The following is a 19,939-nucleotide window of genomic DNA, read 5'->3' as shown; positions in this document are numbered from 1 at the left end:
TGATGTAGAGTGGGATATTGTAAAGTGAAGTAGAGTGTAATGGGATAGAGTAGCATGATGAAGACTGCATTGGTGTATAGTGCAGTGGCATAGAGGGATTAAGAGTAAAGTGATGTAGAGTGCAAAGGGATAGAGGAGAGTGGTGCAGAGTGCAGTAGAGTATAATGTTGCAGTGTAGAGTATAGTGGCATAGAGTGCAGTCATGCACAGTAGATTGACATAGAGTGTATTGGCTTTAAGTAAAGTGGTGTAGGGTGCATTGGTGTTGAGTGCATTGATGTAGAGTGGCATGGTGTAGAGATAGGGTGGGGTTGGAGTGGTGCAGTGCAGGGTAAGTTTCAGTGGCTTTGTTAGAAATGGGGGTCTCAAGTTGGCAGAGGTAGGTACCTTTGACCAAATAGGGACCCTTGCTTTTAGTCAGGGTAAGGGGGAAACACACTCTAGATAACCCCTGCTCACCCCCTTGGTAGCTTGGCACAAGCAGCAAGGCGTATCCCAAAGGCAATGTTTAATGTATTTGTACCAACACTCACAGTAACTCAGTGATACCACCACAAATACACACCACACAGGTTTAGAAAAAGAAAGTATTTTTATATAAGCTTCACAAGACCCAAACAACAAAAATCTGACATATATATATATATATATATATATATATATATATATATATATATATATATATATATATATATATATATATATATATATATATATATATATATATATATATATATATATATGTATGTATGTAAGGGATTTGTAAAGCGCTGGAATCACCCCCGTAGTGGTATCTCTCCACTATTGTATTGAGGGCACCGGAGATGCAAAGATCAGACCCGGAATAATTCCATTTTCAGTAAAAATTTCTTTTAAAAGTGTTGCCAAAATAAACTTATAGATTCTGTATTTCTTGGGGTAATCAAACAAAATATCACTAGCACAGTTCTCTTGAGCACCTGCACGCATCGCTCTTGTGGTCAGGGGACTTTCCCCCGTGGGACTGCTGGCTCCGCGGTCAGTGATTGCAAATGTATGCCTCCAAATGCTTGAAACAAACAGATTCTGGAACAGGCCCTGGTACCGCAGATCTTCCACTGTACCGGTATGGGCTGTAATTATCACTTAAACAGGGGAGACCCCACTACCCAGGTAAATGCTTGCACATTCCCCGGCAGGCCCACTAACTAGAAAAAGAGATTCACTACAGCCCTGCAGTCTCACAATTCGCCCAAGGCCACACGACAAGCGGCAGTTCAGATCTCAGGCTTAGATCACGCTCGCACAATCCCCGGCAGGCCCGCCAACCAGAAAAATGCTCCAAACAATTCCGTCGACTCACAACCCTCCCAAGGCAACACGACAAGCAGCAGTTCTGATCTCAGGCTCAGATCACTAAGCTGAGCGTTCCCTGGGGAGCTGCTGCCCACACCTCGGGTGGTCCTCGGACGTGAGCCCTGATCCCGGATGATGCTGCACGGGGGAAGCCAGGCAGCCCTTCCTGTCTCGAGTGTGGCATTCATTCTTGGCTCAACACTGACGTCCTGCTGGGTGGCTCCCTCGTCAGGAGGAATCCTGGTTACCAGGCACCGCCCGCAGCCAATGATCACAGCATGACTTCCTCGTTAGTTCAGAGGGTTTTGTCGTCGACTGGGGGCCAGCGGCGGTGATGGCCACGAAGTCCCTGCGCAAGCTGGGTGCAGACACACGCACACTGCGTCACAGGTACGACCTTGAGAATAAAAACACTTCTCAGCAGTCACAGCCTCCCGAAGGACACAAACTGTGCGCAGACACATGCACACAGCGTCACAGAGGCAATCTCAGGATTAAAGTGCTTTTCAGCAGTCACAGCCTCACAAAGGTCACAGTGAAGGTAGAACTGTGTGCAGACACACGCACACAGTTTGGAAACTCGATGGTCCTGAGTTTCCACAACAGGAGGCCAGCTCTCCTTAGGCCCTTGGAGATCCCTTATAAGCAGGAGACACAGCACATAGCAAAGTCCTTCTCCTTCTCTTGGCAGAATAGCAACTGTTGGTCAGCTCCATAACACACAGCAAGGGCAGTCCTTCTTCTCAGTATCTTGTGCTCTTCTCCTTGGCAAAGGTTTCTCTTAATTTCAGGATAATCTAAAAATCAGGGGTTTCAGCTTAAATATTTATACCCCAAAATGTCTTTGTGTGTGGGGTCTTGAACCTAGTCCAAACCAGTTCTGGTTGCAATCTGCCAGTGCACAACTTCTTCCTTTGTCAGTGTGGGTCAGGGTCTTCAGACACACCGCAGGAGGTGGAGCCAGTCTTTTTTGGAAGGCAGGCACAGAAATAGTCAGGTACAGGTGCTACTACTCCCACGACTATAAATGCAGATCAGTCTATTCAGCCTACGGCTGACTCACCCAGACGCCTGGAGCCACCCCAGCCCCTGTTACACCAAAGCCAGACAGTCAATCCACAAACATGCAGAGGCACACAGGGAGGTTGGACAAGAAAACAACCATTTTCTAAAAGTGCTATTTTCAAACACAGAATTTTAAAACCATCCATACTAAAAGATGTGTTATCAAATTCTGAATTCAGGGATACCAGGCTCCAATTTTTCATCTTACGCCTATGGGAAGATATGCTTGTAAAATGTTACAAAGCATTCCCCATTCTGTCCTATGGGCAAGATAGCCTTGCAATAGTGAAAAATGAGATTGGCAGTATTTTACTATCAGGACATGGTACACACACCAGTACATGTCCTACCTTTCACTGCACCCTGCCCAAGGGGGTACCTTGAGACTTCCATAGGGTTCAGATCTCAGGCTTAGATCACGCTCGCACAGTCCCCGGCAGGCCCGCCAACCAGAAAAATGCTCCAAACAATCCTGTCGACTCACAACCCTCCCAAGGCAACACGACAAGCAGCAGTTCTGTTCTCAGGCTCAGATCACTAAGCTGAGCGTTCCCTGGGGAGCTGCTGCCCACGCCTCGGGTGGTCCTCGGACGTGAGCCCTGATCCCGGATGATGCTGAACGGGGGAAGCCAGGCAGCCCTTCCTGTCTGGAGTGTGGCATCCATTCTTGGCTCGACACTGACGTCCTGCTGGGTGGCTCCCTCGTCAGGAGGAATCCTGGTTACCAGGCACCGCCCCGCAGCCAATGATCACAGCATGACTTCCTCGTTAGTTCAGAGGGTTTTGTCGTCGACTGGGGGCCAGCGGCGGTGATGGCCACGAAGTCCCTGCGCAAGCTGGGTGCAGACACACGCACACTGCGTCACAGGTGCGACCTTGAGAATAAAAACACTTCTCAGCAGTCACAGCCTCCCGAAGGACACAAACTGTGCACAGACACATGCACACCGCGTCACAGAGGCAATCTCAGGATTGAAGTGCTTTTCAGCAGTCACAGCCTCACAAAGGTCACAGTGAAGGTAGAACTGTGTGCAGACACACGCACACAGTTTGGAAACTCGATGGTCCTGAGTTTCCACAACAGGAGGCCAGCTCTCCTTAGGCCCTTGGAGATCCCTTATAAGCAGGGGACACAGCACACAGCAAAGTCCTTCTCCTTCTCTTGGCAGAATAGCAACTGTTGGTCAGCTCCATAACACACAGCAAGGGCAGTCCTTCTTCTCAGTATCTTGTGCTCTTCTCCTTGGCAAAGGTTTCTCTTAATTTCAGGATAATCTAAAAATCAGGGGTTTCAGCTCTAATATTAATACCCCAAAATGTCTTTTTGTGTGGGGTCTTGAACCTAGTCCAAACCAGTTCTGGTTGCAATCTGCCAGTGCACAACTTCTTCTTTTGTCAGTGTGGGTCAGGGTCTTCAGACACACCGCAGGAGGTGGAGCCAGTCTTTTTTGGAAGGCAGGCACAGAAATAGTCAGGTACAGGTGCTACTACTCCCACCACTGTAAATGTAGATCAGTCTATTCAGCCTACGGCTGACTCACCCAGACGCCTGGAGCCACCCCAGCCCCTGTTACACCAAAGCCAGACAGTCAATCCACAAACATGCAGAGGCACACAGGGAGGTTGGACAAGAAAACAACCATTTTCTAAAAGTGCTATTTTCAAACACAGAATTTAAAACCATCCATACTAAAAGATGTGTTATCAAATTCTGAATTCAGGGATTCCAGGCTCCAATTTTTCATCTTACGCCTATGGGAAGATATGCTTGTAAAATGTTGCAAAGCATTCCCCATTCTGTCCTATGGGCAAGATAGCCTTTCAGTAGTGAAAAATGAGATTGGCAGTATTTTACTATCAGGACATGGTACACACACCAGTACATGTCCTACCTTTCACTGCACCCTGCCCAAGGTGGTACCTTGAGACTTCCATAGGGGTGTCCTATGTGTAAGGAAAGGGAAGGGTAGGACCTGGCAAGTGGGTGCGCATGGCAAGTCAACGTGACAGTTAGCAAACTACATGCAAAAAGAACAATTGATGGACAGAATGCAGAACAATGTCATACATTCACCCCAGTACAGAGATCTGGGCATAAATCCATTGTTTTGTTGCTCAGCATGCCATTCTGCTTTTGACCAAGCCATATGCAGTCTTGATCCTGCGCCCAATGGGAACAGTCCAGCCTGAACTGCCAGGCCAGGTCCTCCCTCGACTGGAAATAAGCATCCTAGGACCAGTTTTTGGCTTTCAGCCCTCATCAGCCAGGATAGCTTGCCTCCAGTGGCATGGAGAGCACGGGACCCATGTCTGGGCAATCAGTTAGAAAACTGCATGCAGGCACTGCTGTGACAGCCCTGAGACATCTTTTTAGGGCTACTCATGTTGGTGGCACAATCAGTGCTGCGGACCCACTAGTAACACATTAACAGTAACACTAGTAGCATTTGATTTACCAGCCCTGGCACAGGTAGTGCACTTTACTAGGGACCTACTGGTAAACAGTGCTGTAGAGAGCAGTGGCATAGAGTTCAGTGTTGTAGAATGCAGCATTGTAGAGTGCAGTGGTGCAAAGTAGATTGGAGTGGTTTAAAGTGGATTGGCACAGAGTGCAGTGGTGTAGAGTGGAGTGACACAAGGGAGAGTGGCGTAGTGTGTAGAGGCGTAGTGTGGCATAGAGTGCAGCGGTCCAGAGAAGAGTGGTATCAAGTTCAGTGACACAGAGTTCAGTGTGGCAGAATAAAGTGGCATAGAGTGGAGCAGTGCAGAGTAGAGTGGGGTGGTGAAAGGCAGAGTGTAGTGGCATAGAGTTGAGTGATGGAGACTTTAGTGTCCTAAAGTGTAGTGGCATAGATTGCATCAGCATAGAGTGGTGCAGAGTTGAGTGCAGTGGAGTAGAGTGCAGTGGCAGAGAGTGCAGTGTATCATAGTAGACTGCTGTAGAGTGCAATCCTACATAGTAGAGCTTCATAGTGGCTTGGAGTTTAGTGGCGTAGAGATGTACAGAGTAGAGTGGCATAGAGAGCAGTGGCATAGAGTACAGTGGTGTAGAGTAGATAAGTGTGGTGTAGAGTGCAGTCATGTAGAGTACAATGGCATAGTGTGCAGTGGCAAAACATGCTGCAGAGTACAGTTTAGTGGTGTAAAGTGTAGTGGTGCAGAGTAGATTGCAGTGGCATAGAGTGCATTGGTTTTGAGTAAAGTGGTGTAGAGTTTATTGGCATAGAGTGCACTTATGCAGAGTAGAGTGCAGTGTCGCAGAGTGGAGTGGCACTGAGTGGATTGGTGCTGAGTGAAGTAGTACTGAGTGCAGTGCTGCTGAGTGCAGTGGTGCTTTTTGCGCTGGCATATAGTTGATTGTTTCAAATTAGAGTGAAGTGGTGCACAGTAGAGTACAATGGCGTGTCATAGATTGAAGTGGCTTAGAGTGCAGTGTTGCAAAGTAGAATGGCATAGAGTGGAGTGGCACAGAGTGGAGTGGTGGAGAGTAGACTGCAGGGGGATGGATTGGTGTAGACTAGAGTGGAGTGGGGTAAGTTGAAGTATGCATAGTGTGGTAGTGTACTGCCATTACAGACAACACATCTTCAATTGAAATGACTATTACATTTGCACATATATACAATTCTACTGATAAAAGTATACAGCACACAAAGGATAATGTGTGGAAATGCCATCACCTAGAGTTTTGATTTGTTTCCACCACATTTTAGAATTACCCAAAAATGTGCTTCATTTGTGCTTTTATAATTCTGATATATTCTGAAATATCTACACAGTTCATTTACAGATATTTAAATTTTGTTGTTTGTTAGCATCATACAGCCTTACTCAAACACACTCGCAGGTATGTTATGTTATGTTATGTTATGTTATGTTATATATGGATTTGTATCGCGCACTGCTACTCAAGAGTGTCCTGGCGCGTTGGGGAAAACAGTGACCGAGCAGACTGGGGCGGCTACACCACTTGTTCAAACAGAAATGTTTGAACAACATTATATGTTTGAACAACATTTGAACATTATTTACAGATATGTTTTCAGAAGTTTTTTAAAGGTGGTAAGTTTTTTTGTGTGTCTTAGCGTATCCGGCAGGGGGGAACATCCTTTACAACGCAACTTTTACCACGCAGTGCCTTTACGACGCAACTATTACAACGCAATCCATTACAGCGCATTGCGCTGGGGGCGCTCTAGGATAGGAAATAGATTTAATTTACTATCCAACACCTTCCCTAGTGTCCACGGGGACAGGAGTTGGAAATTAAACTATTCACTATCCAGCACCTCAAAGCGCTATGCGTTGTAAAGGTTTTCATTGTAATACTTGCGTTGTAAAAGCAAGCGTGGTAAAAGCATGTGTTGTAATGTCATACATCCCCGGCAGGGCATTCCACATGGTGGATGCTCTCACCACCAGGGACTGACCTCCCAGGCGGACTCTTCTAAACCTAGGGATTCCCAGCCGCCTTTGCGCAGCAGAGCGCAGATGACGGGCCGGGAGGTAAAAAGCAAACCAAGCCCTCAGGTAGGAGGGGCAGGGGCCATGGAGAGCTTTATGTGCCAGGACCAGGGCTTTAAAGCGTACTCGCTGAGCAACCGGGAGCCAGTGAAGATCACTCAGTTGCTTGCGGACACTTAGTCTCTTCGGGATGTCAAAGAGGAGCCTGACCACCGCGTTCTGCACAACCTGTAATTTCCCCAAGAGAAATCCAGGAGAGCCGATGTAAAGGGCATTAGCGTAGTCCAGGCGCGAGAGAATGAGCGCCCTGGCTACAGCCTCCTTTGCGACATGAGGAAGGAGGGGGAAGAACTTCCTGAGGGCTTTCAGGGTACCAAAGCAGGCTCTGAGAGTCTCATGATCTGTTCGGGGAAGCTCAGATCGGCTCTGAACTAGATCCCAGGTTCTTGGCTAACCCACAGTCCCCCTTGGGACAAGGAAATCCCTTGGGCCAAAGGGATTCCCTGAATGCCATCGAAAATTGACCATAAAGGACCACTTCTGATTTGTCCTTGTTGCATTTCAGGCTAGCCTGGGCCAGCCAGGCAAAAACCGAGGATAGACAACGCTGGGCCTCAGCCGTCTGGAGGTCGTCACCCTTCCAGGTGAAGAGAAGTTGGGTGTCATCGGCGTAAGCCATAATTTTGGCCCCCATTCTCTCCGCCAGGTAAATAAGGGAGGTCAGATAAATGTTGAATAGCAAGGGACTCAGCGTTGACCCTTGTGGCCCCTTTACTGTCAGTTGAGTTAAAGGGGGGGCATCCATACTTGTTGAGACCGATCTTCCAAGAAGGCCTTAACCCAGGCAAGGGCTCTGCCCGTAATACCAATATCTGACAGCCTGGCGAGAAGCTGGAGGTGGGGTACCATGTCAAACGTGGCAGAGAGATCCAACAGAATCAATGCCGCTCTGCCGCCCCCGTCCAGACACTCTCTAACGGCTTCCGTAACCTCCACAAACGCTGTCTCGGTGCTGAAGGATAGTTGTCACATACATCCTCTCACTTTTAAGTCAAAGAAATAAAAGTAAACACCAAGGTTCCTGGAAGACAGAGCCTGAAATTTGACCTTTGTCTTTTAATGCACAGCACGTGACAAGAAAAGAACAAGATTTTAAGGCCTGTTTACAAAAATCGAGCACTGGTGGAAGCCTACTGTAAAACGAATTTGGCCAATGGAAGAATGAGCTCAAGCTGGACAGCCTAAAAGAAATAGAGTCAGAAAATAGAAATCAAGCAAATGCGAGTTACCACCACAAAGCCAATGGTGAGAAATGCACAGAATGCATTTCCAGGGAAGCTTTCCAAATGTCCCCAAGATGCAGTTAGCAAGCAAGACAGCTGTGCTGTCTGGTAGGTTTCGACTTAACAAGGCAGAGGCAGTGCAAAGGAATAACCAATAATTGGGGTAATTTAGTAGCAGCAGTGTCCAGTGCTATGTGCACTCCAACACGCCAGTTACCTCTCTGGTGTAATATGAAAATTAGCAAAGGAAAATTGAAGCAGCATCCACATGATCCCAAATATCTAACACAGCAAATGAACACATTTGGTATTCTTGTTTATTCTATATTAGTTGAGTATTTATTTTAGGTTTAAAGCATTTTATTGCAGCATTGAAAGAAAAAGGAAACAATACAAACAAAGAACCACAGGTGCCCCACTTGAGATAGTGCAAACAGTTCGTTACAGATGTGCAATCCGCTCATGCAGTGTGTTGGGCACATCATGCTCCGGGTCTTTATGGCGAATGCACCTGCGGGTGGGACAAACCAAAAAAGAAAAACAATACCCTCCCAACCAACTGCCCTCCTCCCATCCCCCCCGAGTCCCTCCCCCCACCCCTGTACTGTGCTAAAGATCCTTCCTCTCCCCACCATAGCAGCGTAGTCATCCATCCCTCCCCCCAGCTATCATCTCAGGCATTTCAGGTGGATGGGGCTGACTGGGATGTCAGCCGTAGAAGTCTGAGGTATCTAGGACAGGTAATTTCCCTGAATTCCGACTGTAACAATGTATGGAATGGCAACCACAGCTCTTCGAATGTGTCTACATCCCCCGCCACCACCAGGGACATCTTCTCCATGCCTAGGACATGCCACAATCTATGCAGCCAACCAACAACCGTAGGGAGCGTGGTAGTGCGCCAGTGAATGAGTATATTCTGAATCGCCGAGCCCAAGGCAATCGCTATCTGCCTACCCTTCTTAGATCTTAGGGGGTACATCAAGCCGTTTGGCAAACCTAGCAGAACATAGGCAGGGAAGCGGGGCAATTCGATGTCAAAGCATCTGTCTATCTCATTCAACACCTCATCCCAGTAGGGATTCAGTAGGGGGCATTCCCATAGTATATGAGTAAGTGTGCCAGTCTGTCCACAGTCTCGCCAACAGGTCCGTGGAATGGTGTGGTTCTCGGGGGTGCGATACCAGTAAGTGGATATTTTGGTGAATGTTTCAGTGAGCCCAGTGTGATAGGCAGAATGTCGTGCCCGGTAGGAAATGTGGTCCCAGTCAGTGTGGCTTAGCGATCGTCCCAACTCCCGTTCCCAGCGTTCTCGTCCGGGATTGTAGATATGAAAAGGGGGGGCTGCAAGAGTTTGTAGAGGTCTGAGATAAGCTTGGCGTCCGAGGAGCGTGTAACTAGCCATCTTTCATAAGGCGTGAGCTTCCGGTCCGCCAAGGCGCGTACCTGCGGCTGGAGCGCCCAGTGACGAGCCTGCATGTATCTCATGCGCTCTGTCTCAGGCAGGCCGAAATCCCGCCAAAGGTCCTGGAAGGAAACAATACCTTCCGGGCCGTACATATGGAATAGGGCAGAGCACCGGGCTGCTCGCCAGAGCTCGAAGGCTCCAGGTTCCATACCAGGGCTAAAGTCCGGGTTCCCGAGTAGCGGCGTAAATGGGGAAGGAAAGGTGGTAAGTTCGTGTTTGGATGACACGGAATCCCATATTTGGAGCGGAACCCGTGTGACGAAAGACGCATAAAGGTTGGGAGGACGGTGGGCTCTGCATAGGAAGGGCACTACCTGCAGTGTCCTGCCCGCCACCGCTTGATCCTGAAACAACCAATGTTTATCAGATTCCCATCGACTCCATTCTACTAGGTAACGTAGTTGTGCAGCCTGGAAATATTTGTGCAAGTCCGGTATGCCAAGCCCCCCGGACTCAGGCGCCAGCGTGGATAAGGTTCTTTTGAGCCTGGGTTTACAGCCTTGCCATACAAAGCGTGCGATATCAGACTGGGTCTGTCTGAGCCACCCTTTAAGGGGTTGTAACGGGAGGGCCCGAAAGAGATACAGGACTTGCGGTAGAAGGGTCATTTTCACTGCAGCTATTCTGCCCAGCAATGACAGCTTGCCTTTGTCCCAGCGGGCCAGTTCTTCCTTAATTTTCCTGCTTAAGGCCGTGTAGTTGGCTGTGACCATGGCTGGAAGAGAGGGCGCTAGAAGAATTCCCAGGTAGGGTACCTGGTCCTTAGACCAGCTCAGAGGGAAAAGCCTCTGTAAGTCAGCTCTAGTGGAGTCAGACAGCGAGATGTCGAGGGCTGCCGATTTCCCAAAGTTCACCTTAAAACCTGCCACAGTCGTGAAGGTTTCCAGCTCATCAATACAAGCAGGCAGCGACCTCCTAGGGTCATCGAGCGTCAAGATCACGTCGTCCGCGTAGAGACTAAGGGTGTGGACAAACTCCCCCATGCGGATGCCCGTCACATCAGGGTTCTGGCAAACCCTCTGAGCGAACGGTTCCATATAAAGGGCAAAGAGTAGTGGCGATAACGGGCACCCCTGCCTGGTGCCCCTCTCTATCGCGACCTTCTGGGAGCTGCAACCGTTCACTCTCACTACTGCGGATGGGAATCTATAGCAGTTGAATATCAGGTGTCTAAACTTCTCCCCTATGCCCAGTTTACACAACACTTTCTCTAGGTAAGGCCAGTGCACTCTATCGAACGCTTTCTCCGCGTCTATAGAGAGGAGCTTGCGTTCCCCGGGAATCCGGGAGGCCTTCTCCAGTATGTGGGTCACCCTTTTAGTATTATCAACTGTCTGCCTGCCTGGGACAAACCCGGCCTGGTCCGGGTCAACCATACCCGGTAGGTGGAGTGCCAGACGCGCCGCAAGGATACTGGTGTATATCTTCAGGTCCACGTTCAGGAGCGAGATCGGGCGGTAGGAGCCGCACTCGGCCCGGTCCTTGCCCGGTTTAGGGATCACCGACACTGTCGCTTGGAGGAACTCCGGAGGGATAGCACCCGGTTCAGAGAACGAGTTAAACAGGCGCGTCAGCAGTGGTGCCAGGTCTTGGCAGAATGTTTTGTAAAAGAGAGGTATAAAGCCATCGGGTCCCGGGGCTTTCCCGTGTTTGAGTCGGGATATGGCCGTGACCACCTCTTCAATCCGGATCTCCCGCTCAAGATGTTGGGCCTGGTCTGGCGTGAGGGAGGGGAGAGTTACCGACTCCAGATAGTCAGTCTCGGCTTGCGTTGAAGGGGGGACACCTGTGTAGAGATCTGCGTAGTATCTACGAAATCCCTCCGCAATCTGGTCATCTTCTGTGACTGTTCCTCCGTTAGGAACTGACAGTTCTTTCACCCGATGCTGCTGATGTTGTATGCGGAGCTTATGCGCAAGGAGCCGGCCACACCGGTCTCCGCCAGTGTAGTATTTGTGTTTCAGGCGTAGTACCGCGTACTCCGCCCTGTCCATGTCGAGCGCGGACAGGAGCTTCCTGGCGGCTTTAAGTTGCCTCCAGACTCGAGGGGCTCCTGTCCGCTGATGCACCTGTCCCAGCTCCCTCACCTTGCGTGTGAGTTCGTCTTTTTTTAGCTGTCGGTCTCTATTCTCCGCTGAGGAGACTGCAATAAACTCGCCGCGGAGCACCGCCTTTAAGGCGGCCCATTGTGTCGCGCGGGTGGTTTCATCATTATCATTGTGACGCCTGTATTCCTCAATTGACTCGCGGATATGCTTCACTACTGCTTGTTTGTGCAGCAGAGTGTCCCTGAGACGCCAGACTCCTCGGGAGGGAGACACAGGAGGTAGTTGAAAAGTGCCCTCCACTGGGGCATGATCGGAGAGAGACAGGACTCCTATGTCAGCGGCCGAGGCCAGCTCGTACATCGGACCTGTCACCAGGAGATGGTCCAGTCTCGCATAGGATTTGTGGGCGTGGAAGTAGTATGAATAGGCACGGGTCGTAGGGTGGAGGCGGCGCCACATATCATGCAGGTCTAGATCTTCCAGGCGGGACCTAATCGAGCGCGAGAGCTCCCCTGATTGCAGGTGTCTTTGCGCTGACCTGTCTAGGGACGCGTCAAAGACCATATTCAGGTCCCCTCCAATAACAATGTGTCTGTCAGGGGTGGTTGTCACGTCTTCCAGTGCCCCGTTCAAAAACTGTTCCTGATGGTCGTTGGGGCTATATATCGAGCCTACAGTGAATACCAGACCTCCCACCTTGACTCTGTAAGCTAGAAGCCTCCCCTTTTGTTCCGCTACCTTTTGTAGTATCTCCCCTTTGAACTTCCTAGACACCATGATCGCCACCCCTGCTGTTTTGGAAGTGCAGGAAGAGAAGAGCTGTGTGGGGAATTTTGGGGTTCGCAGTCTGTGGCAGTCTTTAGCTAAAAGGTGGGTTTCCTGCAGAAGACAAATGTCTGCCTGCGTGTCTTCAAGTAGGGACAGTGCAGCCTTTCGTTTGACCGGATTATTCAGCCCCTTCACATTCAGGGTGACAATCTTAAGGGCCATCAGTGAGGAGAGTACCAGTAGCGCTCAGCAAGTCGGGCACGGCCCGCAGGGCTAAACTCAAAGGCAACAGAACGCAGCCACAGCACGCAGTGAAAGTAAATGACATCATAGCACAGTACAGTCCCTGTATCCCCTCCCCCCCAACTGTAAGAACCGCCTCCCTGGAGCCCAACACCACCCCCCTTCCCCCGCCGCCCAGTGAACTCCCCAAACCTCAAACTTCCCCATTCAACTCCCTCGCCCACCCCCCTCATCCCCAACCATGCATAGTACTCCATTGTCCCAGTCTGGTCCTCAACGGACAAGGCCGTGGAAAGTTAATTAAGTGGACGTCCAGCCACAACCTCCAGTGCTCCCGCCACCCCCCCACCCCCGGAACCCCCGCACCTGCAATGAAGATAAGGCTACTGCAATCTCCCCCCGGAGTATGTTCAAGCCGTCAAGGCCACATCACCAGCCGCCGTGGTCCTGGAAGCCTCCTGTATGGCGCTGGTCATTTCCGCTCGAATTGTAGGCGAGTCGGGTCTCATGGGCGGCGGCGGGGATCGCCGTCCCCCGGCCAGCAGCTAGCCGTCTCGTGTGCTTCGCCTACGACGAGGCGCTGGAGTGTCTGTGTCCGTCGCGGTGATTCCCAGCACTCCGCAAACGTCCTGGAGGGATCGGAGCTGGTGCAGAGCCCCATTCCAGCGGAAGATGAGTCAAAAGGGATGACCCCATGAGTACTGTGTGTCATGTTCCCTCAAAAAATCCGTAGCAATTTTAAAGGCCTTCCGTTTCTGCAGCGTTATTGCGGACAAGTCCTGATACAGAGCCACTTGGTGGTCTCGGAAACGTAAAGGCTGCTGTCGTCTGGCCTCACGGAGAATCCGCTCCTTCAGAGGGAAGTCCGGCAGTAAGGCTAAAATGTCTGGAGGAGGCGCCGAGGCCCTTCGGGGTCGACCCACTCTATGTGCCCTGTCGATTCGGATCGGGAAGTCTTCAGATTCTCCCAGGATTTCACGGAACAGGGCCCCCAGGTAGGCAGCCACATCCTCACCTTCCTCACTGGATGGAACGCCTCGGACCCGGATGTTGTTACGTCTAGACCTGTTTTCAAGGTCCTCGGCATGGGCTTGTAGGTCGATCTGTTGATCTCTCAGTCTCAGGACCTCCTGCTGTAGGTGCGTGATTTCCTCATCTCTGGAGTGGCCAGCCGCCTCCACCGTGTTCACTCTCTCTCCCAGGGAGTCAACCTCTCTCCGAACTTCTCGAACCTCCCCGGCCACCTCCTGTTTTAGGGCTTGAAAGTCCTCCCTCAAAGAGCTGAACAGCGACTCCAGAAAAGATCTGGTTACCGGAGGTTCCCCGCCTTCCGCACCCCGAGAGCTGGTCGGGGGGCTCGGGGCTGGCTGGTTCCTGTCTTGTCTTGGGGCGCCTCTGCCCAGCATGTCTGGCAAGGTCCGGTCTCCCTTCTTCGTCCCTCTGGCATTCGACATCGTGGGGGTGGGGAGTCACAGAGGCCCACGCGCTATGGCGAGGAAGAGGTCAGGGCCCGTACAGCAGTCCGTCATAGGGCGGCAATCCTCACTACTCGTGGAATCTTCGGGCTCCGGAGTGCCGACTCAAACTAGAGCGCGGTTGGGCGCCTCCGAGTGCCCACAGGGCTGGTGCAACCGACCCGCCCTCGTCCAAGATGGCAATCTGCTTCGTCCTTGAGGACCAGCGCAGTTATGGAGCAGTCTCGTCTTCTGGGCTGTATGCGTGTTGCCCCTCTCCGGCCAGGGCCGAGATCGAGATCTTCCGTTACAGAGAGAGGCGCCACAGGACGGCTCCCCCTCTGGTCGTCGCTCCACAACACGGCCAGCGACCCCGTCTGGGCTGCGTCCGTGGATAGCTCACTTCTCCCGGGGCTCGCTGTAATTATCCGTTGCTACACGGGCCAGCCAAGGTTCCACGTGCAGAAGGCGAGGGGGCGGGGGGCCTCCTTCAGCTCAGTATCCGGAGTCCGGGCCCGCTCGAATGTAACTTGTTCCAAGGCTGGCCAAGTAGATCGTTCTGTGGCGGGGACCGGGGAAGGGTCAGGCCCTGCAGGCAGCGTGGGTGTCTCTGAGCGTTCGATAGTCCGGAATCACCCGGTAGGGGCGCAGGGCGGGGCCCGGGGTCGGGCCCTATGGCTCAGGCCTCGCGGCCTACCTGATCCCCGGGTTTGCGTAGCTGCTTCCTGTCGGCGCCGCCTCTCTGCTCTCCGCTAACTCGGCTCCGCTCCGCAGGGGATGGCCGTGTCTAGGCCACGCCGGGGTCTCACCGTCGGAGCACTCGCAAGCCGCTAGTCCTCCCTGTGCTCCAAGACCTCGTCTCGGGATCCCTGGAGGTCTGCGGCCGATGGGCCTCTGGCCTCTCGGCGGTTCTTCAGACGGCTCTCGCCGCGGGCCGGCCCCGTTGCGGCACCGCCGCCGCAGCAGGGAAATTGGGGGCTGCGGACTGCTCCACACCACCGTGGGGTGCACTGGGCGTGTTTTCCGCTCGATCCGGGGGAGATCAGCGGTGGAAAACGGTGCAGGGTTTCCAGGGGCTCTGGAGCTCACGGCAAGAGCGTCCTCTCAGCCCGCCATCTTGGCCACGCCCCCCCCGAGTATTTATTTTAGAGAAGGCTTGTATAAAAAAAAATCGCGATGAGCTTTACTCAAGAAAAGCTTGTCAAACGAGATCGGAAACAAGTCTTTTTTACCTTTTTGAAACTTTTCAATCAAGTTCGCGATTTTAGCTCAATCGTACATTGAAACATATTTTATTAACAACACCAAATGCTGGTGGCACATGACTCAGTCAACACGAGTTTTAAAACTCCTGGTCGCTTGTTTTTTTCAATGCTGAATAAGAAAAAAAGGAACAGAGACAACAATTAAGTAAGTAATAATTATCATAAAAACACAACAGCACATGAAAAAAATGGGCCTCAAAGATGTGCATAATACATGCTAATAATGTAATCGTTTAACATGATTCAATCACTTACAGAGATGAATAAATGTATTTCTTTAGATGTTAAGCTGTATGAATTATGACAATTGCCTTTTATTAACTCACAGAAATATGTCAACTTAATAATAATGCTTTTTTCCTCCCGTTTGAAAATTCAGGTAAAAGTTCTAGTGTAGGGAATATTCTAATTTTCAATTTCGCTTCATGCATATATCCAATTACTTGGTTTATCTCTCTAAGTAGGGGGAGAGAGATGATGTCTGAATGGAAGATTACACAAGACATACCAGTTATATTTCCAAACGCCCAAATCTATTTAAAGCTGGAGAATTATCTCGTGATCCAGGCTATTTACTTGGTTCACAATTTAGACTGGATGAAGGAGAGTTTCATCTGGTGCACCAAATCAAATCCAAATTCCTGGAGTTGGCAGGGACTAATCAGGACTCGTTGCACTCACTTTATCTTGCCCTCTGGCATGAGAACACCTGTTAAAGGTCATACCAAAAGTAAGATACGTGAGAGTTATTTTTGAAGCAGAGTGGTCTTTCACACACCAGGGATTAACAAACAAGGATTATGGCTCCACAGAGTATTTCCTCTGCTCGAGATGGACCAACATCTGAAACTCAAGAGAAGGCTCTCTATGAGTTGCCTTGACTACTGCACTGTTATCTGCTCAATGATCCGAAAGAAATGGATTAATAAGCACCAAAGTCTGCAAAACTAAGAGGCCAGGATGAGCATCAAGCTTCGAGGATGCAAAATTAAACCTGCATGGAAAACCCTTCACGGGCTGAAGGTGATGTGCGCATCAAGATCAAAGTCATTGCGGATTCTGTGGTGGATTTTCACGTGTGCAGGAAGTATGGCGCCCTAATTGGTAACGGTGTGTGTTTGGGTTAAAAGCAACAGTGATGAAGACGGTGCAACAACGTCAGAGGAGACCCCGAAACGTCTGCAGAGAGTGGCAAGGGCCCACTCAGTAATTACAACAAAAGTTTTGTGCACACTTTATGCGAGGTGTATACAAATGTCATGCTTATTTGAAGAACAATTCATAGTTAAATGAAACAAGGTGGACACAATTGAAAGTATTTTTTTTCAAAAGATTGTATTGGACCTCTTCCTTTGTGGAAGGGTGACATCCAAAGAAAATAACCTGCCGACACTTGTTTTGTCATGGGGGCAAGGCGCCCATGACTCTTCAGGGCTGGGGGTGAGATGAAAGACATGGGACAGTACAGAGAAAATATATACACATGGCGCATTGCCTATCAAATAGTGAATAGCGCAGAAGACCACCTTACGTGAGTGGAAACCCTATGGACATGAAAGCGGAAAAACATCAAATATTTTATAGTGACATCACACAAGAGATAGGTAGAAACCGTAGTGAGGAAATAAAACAAAAATGGTTCCGCGAATATGAGAAAAAACACTAAGATTTAAAATGAAAAATATTGATTCATCCAGAACAAGAGAGTCGGTACAGATCCTGTAGCGAAGTACTCTAAATTGGAAACAAAAAAAGTGACGTGACGCGTGAGAGTGTGAGACATTCAATAAGTGACATGGACACAGGCAGTGAAACATTTGTTAAATCCTCATCATCATTAGAGGCAAAATGACAACCATTCTGTGTTAAAATTCTAATCACATTGACTATGTCAGCAACTCAAACGAAAATTCTTGTATTACAATCAATACAATGCACAACTAGATTCAACAAGTAGGTCGGGTATTATAGAAAAATCAAATTAACATTAAATCCAAGGAAAGTATAAACACCCAAACGATCCAAACAATCAGTCAGCTACTCCTTAGCGTCAAAATCTACGAAGCAACCATTACAATGCGAGAGTTCAAACCAGTAATGTTATAGTGGTCCTGGAGCAGTTGGTGAGAAACATTACCCAGTCCTATATCCTTCCTGATAAGCAGCAAATATTGACGTTTGAAATATCAGAGCGAATAAATCAATCCACATTAGGTCCAAAAGAAGTGTAGACACCCAAGCGATAACTTCAAAATCAGCTAGTCATTAGCATCGATAGTAAACGAAGCAACAATTACAATGTTAACGTTTAGACCAGTAAAATTATAGTAGTCCTAGAGCAGTTGGTGGTCACATTGTTGATATAACAGAAGGTTTAAGGACTACTGCAGGCCATGAGGTAAATGAAGAGAGAACGGTAACGTTGCCACAGAGAAAAAAAGGGGGTGGGAGCATGATAGCACCGCAAAGAAGTGGGCAAAAATACCTGTAAAAAATACCTTGTCTACAATTGAGGTTTACACTCTGAAAAAGAGCTGCTTTCGATGAACATCTGAAGAGGTACTGTCTTCTGGATTAGTCTTTAGTGAGCATGATGGTAAGGTTACCACAGATAAAAAAAGGGGGTGGGAGCATGATAGCGCTGCAAAGAAGTGGGCAAAAATACCTGTGAAAAGTCAGAGGGTGAAGGTCCTGTTGGGGAAAAGAGAGGGAAGTAAGTAACAGGGGAGGGCAAGGGTCCCACAAGACTCATTTTCCCGTGTGCGCATGACACGGTCTCTCACTGTGTAACCAGTGATAATTCCAACCCGGCGTCTGGGGTAAGGGTAAACACAATCAGCAAGAGTATGTCAGTGTGGACACGGGGACAGGCGGGTGCATCCGTCACAACTAGCAAAATGCCTCGCAAATGAAGTAAAGCACAGGCGTAAGCATAAATAGTAACTCTGGATTAAGGTAAGGAAAAGGTCACGCAGTCATGTACTGCAGTCATGGGCGAATTCTCACCTGGTATAAGGTAACATTTACTGCAACTAGCACCCCTCATCCCAGGCTACACTTTTGAGTTCACCGCCATCCTCGGAAGTAACTCTTCACTCTCATTTACCTAGCTCCTTTTTTACTATGAGCAGGTAAACGGTCTTGTTGTCCCGACCAGCCCATTTCATGTGACTAAGTTTTTAGGCCCCTTTGTTTTATTTTAATGACACCCTCCTGTGTTACTCACTCCCTATTTCCGCAGCTTTCTAGCGCCCATACTGGCACGTTAGGATGTTCCTGCCCACTGTGCAGTATAGACACTGATGACCGGCCCTCCAATCGCTCTCCAGCTCTTACAGAAGACAGGACTTGTCTCTTCGGTGCCTTATCCCAGGTGAGAATTCACCCATGACTGCAGTGCATGACTGCGTGACCTTTTCCTTACCTTAATCCAGAGTACTCTTTATGCTTACACCTTTGCTTCACTTCATTTGCCATTTTGAAGGAAACAAGTGGTCCTTAGCATATACAAATAAAATTTGAGCAAAGATATTGTATAGACCATAGTGGGATGCTATATAGTACAAAAAATCCCTTGTCCAGCCGGGCAGGGAATATTTATTCATTTGATAAGTTTTTCAATAAATAAATAAGACAAGTAACCAAAACAATAAAGGTTACAGTAGGGCACAGCCCTGTGCCGTACGTGAGGAGGAAATAAAGAAGACAGTAAGTGAAAGAAATATCAGGCAAACAAAGTGAGCTAACAGGCCACTGACAACAATTCAAATTAACAGTGTGTCCTGGAGTGAATCAACCATACATTAATACATTTGATTCCTAAGTATGGGACACTCTAAAAGGAGTCGACGTTTCGATCCCAAGCTCAGTTATAGGGGGATCATCTTCAGGACTTTCACAATCATAACTTTTGCCTGAATAAAACCTTTTAACATATAACCGCCTGTTTGGAAAAGTAAAAGGGAAAAAACAAGACAAGAATGCAGTCAATAGTTACAAAGCCATGTCCAGCATTAACTCTCCAATTACAGTATTCGGAATCGCGGTGAGGGGTGCAGCCACAGAGGCATGCGCATTCCGTGCAGTTTGTGTGCAAAAACTTTTTTGTGACCGTTTTTCTGTATCTCAGGATGTTTCTTATATTTTGTGACCTGCACGTGAAGGATGAGGTGAGGTCGTAGTGGTGGCCTGGTGGCCGTGGTGGAAATTGGACCAGAGTGAGTCGTGAGAATTCGGCAATCGATGGGAGTGTTGTTACCGTCAGAGAGGTGCCTCAAGGGACCGGTATATATTTAGTAATAGAACGTACCAGACTTTTGTCTGTGACTGAGGTTTATTCTTATTGGATGTCCTCATTTGCCAGGCATTTTGCTGGTTGTGACGGATGCACCCGCCTGTCCCTGTGTCCAAACTGACATACCCTTGCTGATTGTGTTTACCCTTACCCCAGACGCCAGGTCGGAATTATCACTGGTTACACGGTGAGTGACCGTGTCATGCGCACACCGGAAAATGAGTCTTGTGGTAACCTTGCCGTTCTCTCTGC

Source organism: Lissotriton vulgaris, chromosome 1_1 (assembly GCF_964263255.1).
Source record: "Lissotriton vulgaris chromosome 1_1, aLisVul1.2, whole genome shotgun sequence".
In the NCBI taxonomy this organism is placed as follows: Eukaryota; Metazoa; Chordata; class Amphibia; order Caudata; family Salamandridae; genus Lissotriton; species Lissotriton vulgaris.
This window is presented reverse-complemented; position numbering follows the sequence as displayed.